The sequence below is a fragment of the Dreissena polymorpha genome, chromosome 8, assembly GCF_020536995.1.
Source record: "Dreissena polymorpha isolate Duluth1 chromosome 8, UMN_Dpol_1.0, whole genome shotgun sequence".
In the NCBI taxonomy this organism is placed as follows: Eukaryota; Metazoa; Mollusca; class Bivalvia; order Myida; family Dreissenidae; genus Dreissena; species Dreissena polymorpha.
Window position 1 is genome coordinate 43,848,341 of NC_068362.1, and position 12,697 is coordinate 43,861,037.

Consider the following 12,697-nt stretch of genomic DNA (forward strand, 5'->3'; position numbering starts at 1 on the left):
AAATTGACAATAAACTTGTAGCACATTTTGTGTTAACTTTATTGATACTAAACGTTTATATGTAGCGCCCACAATTCCGATAATTTAGGTATAATATAATATGGTTTAAAATGTGGTTTAAATGGCCTTTTAAACGCACCAGAGACGTTCTAGGTATAAAAAACGGGGTCGGGGGGGGGGCATGCCCCCGGACCTTCCTTGAATGACCTGAGATACTGCCTCGGCTAAAATTTGGGTCTGGCTACGCCACTGTCTATACACCAGTAAGTTATAGTTTATGAGATAAAGTCATGCACAGTTTTGTGACAGACGAACGGAGGGACGGATTTACGGAATGACAAACTGACGGAGGGACGGACGGACAGACATACGGATGGACAGATGGTCTACCCCAATTTCACATCATTCCGCCTGTGGCTGCGGATAAAAAAAGTTGTTTATTATTCTTCTTATTATTATTATTCATGTACCGAACGATTCCCCCGTTTTTGTTGTGGTAGAAGAACACATTGGGTATGTGTTGTATTAACATAAACGCACTGATTTGTTTGTATTTCCCAAAAATAAATGCCCTGTAGAAATGCATGGGTCTGTACTTTACATCAGAACTGTTGTTACCATTAATGCTAGGTTTTTTATTCATCATCTGTTTATCTGTTTTTGTTATCGTATACTCTCGCTTAAACTTCAAAAATCTAGACTTTTGCAAATTCAAAAAGGAATTAACTTAATTCGAATGTTTATCTTAAATAATGTTTATACAAATTAAGAGACAAGAGACATATGTCCACAAAAGAGGGCTTTGAACTAATGACCAAAATTTCAATAGGGGTCATCAACTGCTCAAGGCCAATGCACATGGGAAGTATCAAGTCACAGAGTAAGTTCGTTTTTATAGGGGTCATTTACTTTCTAAGGCCAATGAACATGTGAAGTATCAAGCCAATTTGTCGATTCGTTGACGAGTTATTGAACGGAAACTAGTGTCAAGTTTATTGTAAAAGTGACTTCGATCTTTGACCTAGTTATCTCAATTGCAATATGGGCCATCTACTATCCAAGGTCAATGCACATATAAAGTATCAAGCCAATCGGTCGATTCGTTGGCGCGTAATTGATCGGAAACGAACTGGTCTCCCGACATACCAATAGACCGACAGACAGATCGACAGACATCCAGCAAAAAAAATATACCTATCTTCGAAAAAAGCATTATAACTTGGGATCAATTCTGATTTTTTACTAAAAACTCAATGCCATAAAGCCAGCACTCGCAAGTAACCCAATATTGCATTATAACTTTTATCCTATTGTTCTCTACTAAGTTTGTACCTTCATTTTGTTGTTATTGTTGTAAGTCCGAATTATTTTATCTTCTTGGAATTAGTAATTACAAGTTGAAATGTCTTGAGATATTTTGAAGAAGGGAACAGGGACTGTGTATGATAGGTTATTTTTAATATATGTTATAATTATATGCTATTATGTCAGGTACCAGTGTTCATATCCCTTGTCGTGTATGTTTCCATTTGATTTTGTTTTGAGATTCATTTCCTTGTCCTGTATGCGTCAAGCTATGTACTACGATGTCATACAAGTTTTATCCGGTCATTATTAGAGTTATCAGCCATATTTTTTTCGTCAGCACTTAAAACCCTGTCATAGAGATTGCAAATTAATGACCATTCTGTACTTTGCATTTGAATTGTGGCAAGTATGAATCATCGATTTCACATATTGTTTTAGTGTGGTTGTGACAAATAGCAATGTATTCTCTCAACTTGGTGATTAGATATTATTTGAATTTGCAGTTGTTATTTAGTATCCCACATTGCGAATGAATGGGTTTTACTTGTGGAATCAATGCATTTTTGCATTTTTGAATATTGTATGTGTGGTTGTTATATTGCGTCATGATGTAATTCTATATTACTCTGTTGTAAGGTTTTTTAAATTTGTTTAAAAACTTAAGTTTGATGTTCATTACCAGAACTTTGATACTGCTATTTCATTAGAAAGATACATCAAACAATAACTCTAGTATACTATGCGTTTTATATATAATGTAGAGAAAAATGTATAACTGTGAAGTGGAAGTACTATTGTGATAGCATCCCACCAGAATTAAATCAAGGACCTTAAATCAATCTCCAAGATAATAGCATGAAAGTATGCCATGCCAAGCTAGAGCGGCCAGTAAGGGACATGAATGGAGGAGTGACATCACATAACAAAGGGAAGAAGAAGACATGGGTCGGTCACTCTAATGAGCAACAGCGTAATCAAGCAATTGAAGAAAATCAAGTCTCGAGGACCTCACAGCATACGGGCTTAGGCGCTGAAAGATGTCGTCGAGACAATGACGAATTACCAAGCAACCCTTCTCGCTCTAAGGCTAGATATGGGAAGATGAAATAACAAGGCTACACCGTCAAGCTTCCCGAGAAACGCGACCTAAGTTCGTTCTCCAGGTGCCGAGATAAAACTCTTGAACATCCAAAAAATGTGTTTTATCGAACCAAATAAGCTATGCTGAAGATCCACAACTGCGTTACCAACAAGCCCGCTTCGATAATGAGAGATCAAGCGCGGATTAGATCGCAACCTTGCGCATCAGTCTTGAGCGGAACTTAACCGTCTACGAAAATGTCAAATGAGAAGGAATTATACAGCGTTAACCGGCGGTTGTTCTGGAGACTAATGAGAAACATCGGAGAGACAAAGGAGATCGATAACATCATAAAGACGTCGTATGAAGGGATGACCTGCATAGTCATTCAAGTCAGACTGCTTAGCGACACCGTTGAAGCATCGGAATGATTACAGATTAATTACTTTTACATTTACTGTCATGCTGACTATATAGTTTGTCATAAAGACATACACGGATAAGAAACAAAACGGCATCTAGTACACTCATCGGAAGCAGTTGTACAATCTCGATTTTTCGACGATAAGCATCTCCGCTCTCACACGCAACAACCAACAAATACCAACCACGTTGCAGATTACTAGGCTAGACATGGCCTCACCATAAAGAGAGGGAATAGCAAGATTATCATGACAACTCCATTTAAAGACACACATATTACAATCCAAGGCGATAAGCTGGAAGAGGCGGAAAGCTTCACAGCATCATATTGTACAACCATATATGAATGTATGAAGATGTCATAGCCCGCAGCTCTAATGCCAGAGTAGCCTTCCATCAGCGTTCGAACATTGGGAAGTCCATCGCAATAGGCATCAACAACAAGAAAATGTTCGTCGGATTCGAACGTCAAGGTAGAGACCTGGTGAACCAAATTCAACTTTATGATTAAATCTAGATCTTGATCAACATCTGCCTACGCGAGATTGTATGTTTCGCTGTTAAGACAAGTTAACCAACGAAGGCTTATGCAGAGGAATAACAGCAACCCGTTGAAGACATTCATCCTTCAGAGACGTTAGCGATGAAAAAAGCAAACCGTTTGTAAGCCTGAATCCGATAAGACACGGTAATCTTTTACCTGATATCTCAATGGAAGAAGCGGAGCAGACGTCTTGGACAACAGCTTGTGAAATTCGCCCAGAAACGTGATGCGTAGAGGAATCTGGTCAGCGACATGTCCCGGACGGGACCACGAGCGAATACGGGATAAGATGAGGTCGCTTTATTAAAATGAGACGCATTACTTTAACATACTTAATTCCTTATTTTGGAAAAGATCGGTTCAAGTTAGTTTTACTCTTTTTAACCAAGTGAGGTTTACAGCTACTTCAACATTCGACCTCGCAGCAATCGTCGCCGAACTTCGTCGTCCTGTACTGAATATACCGGTAAGTTTGAATATAGGGTTTGCTTCATTAATATTGGTTAACATAGGATCTCGACACTAACCATTGCAAAAGCGTTTTCGATAAAACTGCATACATTCTGTATACTGCTGTAAACATCCCCGAGCGACACGGACTCTCAGCAAGCTTTTTAAAGTATATAAGCATACTTTCAAACATATATGAAATCACTGCGACTTCCCTTAACAACTATAAGCACACAGAGTAACCACTCCCTAAATGAAAGAACACATTAGACAGTTTAAAAGACATGAACATATTTATTTTTTAATGCGAACACTATTTTTGACAATGCAAGATTCATTCGTAGAGACATTGTAAATTATAAATTATCATTATAAATGAAAAGTAATCGAACCTCGAATAACAATTAACACATTACAGATACAAGCAAGTAAACTGTAGTTTTATGAATAAGGTTGAAGTCAAAGGAGATTGATGTCAAATCTTACAATCATTATTCATGCAAGTTATCTCATATGTACTAAATACGGATTGACGAAAATGGCAATGATGAAGAGACAAAATATAAATGATGAAACCTATAGAAACTGTAAACATATTAACTCGATGAACCAGCAAAACATTTAAAAAACATAATATAGTTATCCCATCCTAAAGATAACTTTAATGAAACCGATAAGTGCAAATATTTATGGTGTTTGATTTTAATGCTATAATTGTACTAAATATAAACTTGCACCACAATTAATAAATAATGATACATATTTGTACAATATTTAACATAAATGAAACATTCATAGAAATATATTGATTTATTTGAGTGGTTAACACCTTCCTCAGCGCAAATTAAGTGGCGATTGCTCTTTAAACACATTTAATTATTGAAAAAAAAATGAAACAGATAAAACAATGTAAATTAATTTTTTGTGCATATAAATACACAAAATGTTCTGTTCATGTATAGAAAATGTTAATTTAACCATTATAACAAGCATGGTAGAGTATAACTTTTACTTAATGCAAAAATACAATGTACAATACATTACATTGCACAAATGGTATATTTTCACTCACATGCAAATTTATTAGCAAAATAATGGACTTGGTATTAATCATGCAACCATAACAGATTACAAAATTTAATGTTCTTCATAATTAAATCCACGCATTATTTTTTTTCATGTTAATAGGCATAACAACATAACATTAAATAACATAAAATAGTAAAACTACAAATACATATAAAAAATTCAATGGCAAGAGCACGTAGATTCTGCCAAGGCGGTGCTTAAATTTATTAAACAGTATTATTCAAAATCGTATTTTATAACCAAAGCTTCGTTGATATATTAACGTACATTAGAAATTGCTGTTTCGTCAAATGAACCTAATAAACTGAGGAACTTATACACAGATGCTGATACAAATACGGCTAATATTCCTTTCTCAGATCAGTGTAGCAGCGCCACATAAATATGAAATGGTATGTTTCTTCTCAATCAAAGCCATAACAACATAAACACTAATATTCATTTCGTAATTTTTATTCAGAGTGTATCTGCCAATTTGGATTCTCAACTAGTGTACAGATACTCTTAATTGTACGCAAAATACGCGCAAAGGTCTCGGAAGAACGTTTTAATATTCTTCATATACCAGAGGGGTTTGAAAATTGATACATATCTAATACAGAACTGTTTCTTATTTTAGCATACCACGCCTGTTTAAAGTTGTCAACATTTCTACATTTGAACTCAATAATAAAACTATTAACTTGCACACGGTGTTGATGTTCAAATACATAACTAAATAAAAAAATATTCAACATGTTCTTGAAAATGTAGACGCATTTGTTAAACATTTATTACACTCGTTAAAATCTGGTTTGTAAACAATGTGTATTGTTTTATTGTCATGATTTACAATTTTTAAACAATATTTACTTATTTTAACGAACATGTTAACATGCAGCGCATATCTACCTTATTCTCCGTTAACAACAACATCACACGTATTTATTTAACCTGTGGTGATCGTTAACAAATATTGTAATGTATTCGTTCAAGATAATCTGACTGTGTTTATTCCCATACTTCCGAAGAACAACTTAAAATACAAACAACAAACGACTAAAACACTGACACATTTTCTTTGGTTTGATTTCAACGTTTTTGCACTTACACCATAACGTATACGTTGCCTTAAGAACAATACAAACCAAATGTTCCTGATTTCATTTAAACCACATTCATAATTCTTTAAATAGTTAATATGATCGACCAGTTAAATGTATTTAACCTTGTTCGTCCACTTTTCTGTTTCTTGTAATTCTCCCCATTTCCGAAATACCATATTCTGTTTGTTTGCAGCGTTTGCATTGAGTCCCCAAAATTGCAACATAAACACAAGCTGTTTAAATATGCTTGAACTTCAGCAGATGACTTGCTTGAAGAAAGCCATGTCATCAGCAAAATATAAGAAAGTCAACATTATATCGTATATTCTAACACAACATTTACAGCAAATTAAAACGATTCCAAAGCGATAAATAAACCCAATATACAGAATAGAATATAACAGAACATAATAGCTTATTGTGACTTAAGCATGTGAAGCTCATCGTGATTTACATACATACACAATAAAAGCATGCGTTTGAAGTAAATCCAAAGCATAAATCATTCGAAGAAAGATTAGTTTAAAAATATTTTATTTCACGAACAAATGTGTTATAAATGTGCAAAGCATATACAATAACAACTGAGTAACATTGTTTCAAAAAAGGATTAGAACAAAGATCACGATCTTATAGGGTTCTTCTCCATACGCAGTAATTGCAAGCTAGTGTGTAACATATCTTCAGGTAGCAGACATGTTTTTTAACAGTACGTTTTATAAACAATTGTTAAACAATTAGCGTAGATGTATGTTATATAGAAAGAAAAAGTAGGTTAATCAAGGTTGATGAGCTTGATGTGAAGACACATCATACAAAAGAAAAGACAAGGCAAAACTGTTTAAAAAAATACAATGCAGCTGGTTGCCTTGACAGAGAGCTAGGTATCAAATCGTTAACTGCAATTTATGTGTAAATGATCTGCATCGAAGATAAGCGTGTTTTTCTCCAAATCAAGACTTTCATCGTCAGATAATAAAAATTGTTTGGTTGGAGAGGTATAATGAGCAATTCTAATTAAAAGGACTTCTCTTTGGTGTGAAAATCGTTGACATTCTAAGAAATAATGAGAAACTGTTTCAATTGCACTACACGTGTATAAGGGTGAAAGCGCAATATTGGACTTAAATACATGTTGATTAAGTGAACTATACTCAGTTCTGAGCCTTGAGTAAAGCATTTGTTGGCGCCTTTAACCATAACAGTATAATACATTCGGGTTCGTAATATTTATATTTAGAAGATGCATAGTTTAAAGACGTTAGGGAATCAGCATTTCTAGTATCTAGAGATAGTTTGTTCCATTCCGTAATGGTTGATGGTACAAATGAATAAGAGTATGTTGTTGTGCGGGTCGTAACATTTCTGATGTTGTCTCCGTTTCGTAATGGTTAGGGGTTGTTAGCTCCGACTGTTTCCGGTACACTAGATTTTAGGTAAGCCGGCGTAAGATTTTTTTGTGATTTTAAATATGAGAACAAGTTTATGTTTACGGCGATGAGTATCTTATGTTTCCCATCCAACCTCTTTGTAGAGCTCAGAAATCGACACAAGTTTGGTACAACCCGAAACAATTCGTGCTGATTCTATTTGGATTTTGTCTAAGTCTTCTTTTCATAATTACAAACTTCTCGAAATATTATATTATTGGTCTTATAAACGAACAATATATACATTCTAATGCTTTCCGATCGAGAGTATGGTTGAGGCGGCGCATAATATTTATTCGTTTCCAGGCTTTGTCTTGATATGTGCTATATGTTTGTGTCCTCAGCAGTCATTGGCTATACATATTCATAAATGTTTATGAAATTTGACTTCTGGAATGGGTGTGTTTTGCATACTCAAAGTAGGGTGGTTTGGTCTGCTTTGTTTTCGGGATATTAATAACGACTCTGACTTTGCTGAATTAAATTTTACTAACCACTGACCGGCCCAGGAATTGATTTGTTCAATATCAGTTTGCATAAGAGCCGCTGTTTTAACCGGAGAGTTTACAATCATGCACAGGCTTGTATCATCTGCGAAGAGGTTAACACGCGAACTTATATTACAGACAATATCATTTATGTAAATAAGAAACATCAATGGACCGAAAATGGAACCTTGGGAAACTGCAGCCGATATATTAGAAAAATGCGAATCGGCGCCTGAAAGTACAACCTTATGTTTTCTTTTTGATAGGCAATTTTTTTTCCAATGCAATAAGTTGCCTCTGATACCAGCAGAGTGATGCTTATGTATTAGTCCTTTATGCCAGACTTTATCGAAGGCATATATATACTCTAGTTGATTCACGGCTGAATCACCTTTGATTAAACCAGACTGATATTGTGTAAAAAACGAGTTTCTTCGAAGAAAATAATAAATATGTTTATAAAGGATCCTTTAGAAAACCGTTTCAAGAGTGTTTAGTAGAGATTGGTCGGTAGGGTAGTTAGACGCTAATGACAGGTCGCCCTGGTTAAATACTGCACATACTTTTGCAATTTTCTAAGCGTCTGGCATTTAAAATTGAGTCAAACTTGCATTAAAGAGATTGCAAATTCGGATTTTACCTGGTGCGTAGATTCACGTAAGATTCTATAGCCAATCCCATCAGAACAAGAAGCTTAACCCAATTTCACCTTTTTAAAGGCGTAAACTACTTCGTCGGGCGTTATGGAAATAGACTGAATTGTATTTTCACAAGATTGTATGGCTTTATGGCAGGTTTGCATTGGAGTCGTCAATATCTGACTGCATAGCGAAGTACGCATTCAGTATGTTTGCATAATCAGTATCATCTGTCACAATATCATCAGTTTTGTCGTCACGTAAGGGTGATATTGATCGATAGAAGAAGTAAAATTACGCAAAGTTCTCCACCAGTCTTTTGAGTTAATATTTGATGATTTTAGTTTATTGCTAAGATTTTAAATATGCTGCACTTTTGCATCGCAGATAAGTGAGACAACTTGATTTCGAATAACGCGAAAGTTGGTCCAGTAAGTAATTGAGCCTGAACATTTTGATTTTTTATACATGCGTCTACGTTTACGTTTATTGGATTTTATAAATGTATTCATCCATGGGGCGTCTTCTGTCCTAATGCGGACATTTGTATTAATAGGTATTACCCTTTTGCAGAATCGAAGATAACGTCGGTGACATTTTGTGTATAGATATTTATATCATCATGGATTAATTGGTTCCACTTTACATGTGAAAGAAGTGTTCGTAATATTTTTCATAGTCACCTAATCCGTATCGCCATATATGTCGGCAAAACGGCACAAACACTGGGAAGTGATAGCGTATTTATTGGTCAAGGAATGGTTCGCCTGTTCCTGATATTAAAATTGATTCTTTGGTATATTAAAATTGAGTATATAAGATCTGTTTTGTTTTAAATACTTTAGACATTGTAATGAACAAAGGAAAACATAGTTTTAAAGCATTCCGATTACTACGAAGAAAGATTAATTTACATAAGCAAGAAATAAACATGTTTTGGTGTTCCATAAGAATGTTAATACATAGTAATTTATCCAACCAGGCTGCACTGACTTGACGTTAAGTATTGTTTAATTATTATCTCATGTTGGCCACCTAACAAAAACGAAACTATAGTTGATATATAGGGATATGGTTCCTTGGTCAAAATGGTTCCTTGGTTAAAATTAAATAATATATTATTTCGAAATCAATGTATATATACTAGTATATATCATACTATAAAGTCGACCATCTATTCGCATCCCAAATATAGATGATCTTAAAGGATATATGTGCTAGTAGGAAATTAAATAATAACGTACGAGTTAATCAAGAAATGTGACAAAATTATAAGACCAAACAGCTACACAATACATTCAATTTTTAAAATAAAATCAAAACAACAGCAAAGACCATACGCATACATGAGACCATGAACATTGAACAAGCTTATGGTATTAGAACAATTTGAGTACTATATAATCCACCGAATCGATCATTTTTAACTGTACACATTATGTGTCTCTTGGTTTAGATGCATTATGGCCTTTTTTAAAATTGTTTTATTTTTGGTTTGCATTCAACGTATATATTTAAGAATACTCCTATGGGTATGGACATTTTTGGGAATCCATTCTTTTCTAATATGGATACATATGGGGCTCTACAGAACATATTGAATTTCGTCTTCACTATCATAAAGATTGCAGATGATACATTTTATCCCCACGTTTTCCGGAGAAAAAGTAGGGATATTGTGGTGATGTGCGTCTGTCCGTCTGTCCGTTTGTCCTGGCCTACTGCTCCTCCTACACTATTAGCACTAGAACATTGAAACTTACATACATGGTAGCTATGAGCATATGTGCGACGGTCGCAGTGACGGAATTTTGATCTGACCCCTGGGTCAAAAGAAATGGGGGTTGGGGCGGGGCCGGGTCAGAGATTTTCAATCTTTTGTTTATGTTATTTTATATTAACTTCTTCATTTCTGCACCGATTTACTTCAAATTGATACTGAGCCTCTCTTATGACAATACGGTCAATCTCAACTATACATGGCCCCATTGCCAACCCTGGGGCGCCCCGCCACATAGGTTAAGCCCACCCAAAATTGCCTTTTACTATTATTTCTTCATTTCTACACCGATTCACTTCAAATTGATACTTAACCTCTCTTATGACAATACGGTCATTCTCATCTATGCATGGCCCCATTACCAACCCTGGGGCGCCCCGCCCATATAGGCCATGCCCACATAGGCCACGCCCACCTAAAATTGCCTTTTTCTATAATTTCTTCATTTCTACACCGATTGTCTTCAAATTGATACTGAACCTTTCTTATGACAATACGGTTAATCTCAACTATGCATGGCCACATTACCAACCCTAGGGCGCCCTGCCAACATAGGCCACGCCCACCCAAAATTGCCTTTTACTATAATTTCTTCATTTCTACACTGATTCACTGCAAATTGATACTGAACCTCTCTTATGACAATATGGTCAATTTCAGCTATGCATGGCCCCATTACCAACCCTGGGGCGCCCCGCTCACATAGGCCACGCCCACCCAAAATTTCATTTTACTATAACTTCTTCATTTCTACACCGATTCACTTCAAATTGATACTGAACCTCTCTTTTGACAATATGGTCAATTTCAGCTATGCATGGCCCCATTACCAACCCTGGGGGCGCCCCGCCCACATAGGCCACGCCCACCCAAAATTGCCTTTTACTATAACTTCTTCATTTCTACACCGATTCACTTCAAATTTATACTGAACCTCTCTTATGACAATACGGTTAATCTCAACTATGCATGGCCCCATCACCAACCCTGGGGCGCCCCGCCTACATAGGCCACGCCCACCCAAAATTGCCTTTTACTATAATTTCTTCATTCCTACACTGATTCACTGCAAATTGATACTGAACCTCTCTTTTGACAATATGGTCAATTTCAGCTATGCATGGCCCCATTACCAACCCTGGGGCGCCCCGCCCACATAGGCCATGCCCACATAGGCCACGCCCACCTAAAATTGCCTTTTTCTATAATTTCTTCATTTCTACACCGATTGTCTTCAAATTGATACTGAACCTTTCTTATGACAATACGGTTAATCTCAACTATGCATGGCCACATTACCAACCCTAGGGCGCCCTGCCAACATAGGCCACGCCCACCCAAAATTGCCTTTTACTATAATTGCTTCATTTCTACACTGATTCACTGCAAATTGATACTGAACCTCTCTGATGACAATATGGTCAATTTCAGCTATGCATGGCCCCATTACCAACCCTGGGGCGCCCCGCTCACATAGGCCACGCCCACCCAAAATTTCATTTTACTATAACTTCTTCATTTCTACACCGATTCACTTCAAATTGATACTGAACCTCTCTTTTGACAATATGGTCAATTTCAGCTATGCATGGCCCCATTACCAACCCTGGGGGCGCCCCGCCCACATAGGCCACGCCCACCCAAAATTGCCTTTTACTATAACTTCTTCATTTCTACACCGATTCACTTCAAATTTATACTGAACCTCTCTTATGACAATACGGTTAATCTCAACTATGCATGGCCCCATAACCAACCCTGGGGCGCCTCGCCTACATAGGCCATGCCCACCCAAAATTTACTTTAACTATAATTTCCTAATTTCTACACCGATTCACTTAAAATTGATACTGAACCTCTCTCATTACAATACAGTCAATCTCAACTATGCATGGCCCCATTACCAACCCTGGGGCGCCTCTGGGTCAAACATTCGGCGTGGGGATACGCGTTGGCCTCTGCCGCGCCATTTCTAGTCTTTCCTGTCTTTGCACATTATTGTGGCGACCGTGTTCAATATTTAATTTGAAGGATGATTAATGTTTTTGGCAAGTACATTTCTATTCTTTTGTAGAATTATGCAACTGCCTTACGTATGCGTAGTGTTTGTTAAACTTAAGTTTATTTCTCTATGCACATGTTCCTATTGTAACAGAGTTCGTATTTAACTTTATTTAATGTTAACTATGCGATTGAAGTAAAAAGCGAATCTGTGTTTGTACCAGAGTTGTTAACATGTATATTACTTAACTGATCATTTAAAACGGTATTTAACATACATGTTCTCGTTTACCGAATGAAACTTCAAAAAGCATTTATTCCGTCTAATATACCATGAAAATCTACTTAATTCTCTATAAAATTCTAAATTATTTGTAGAA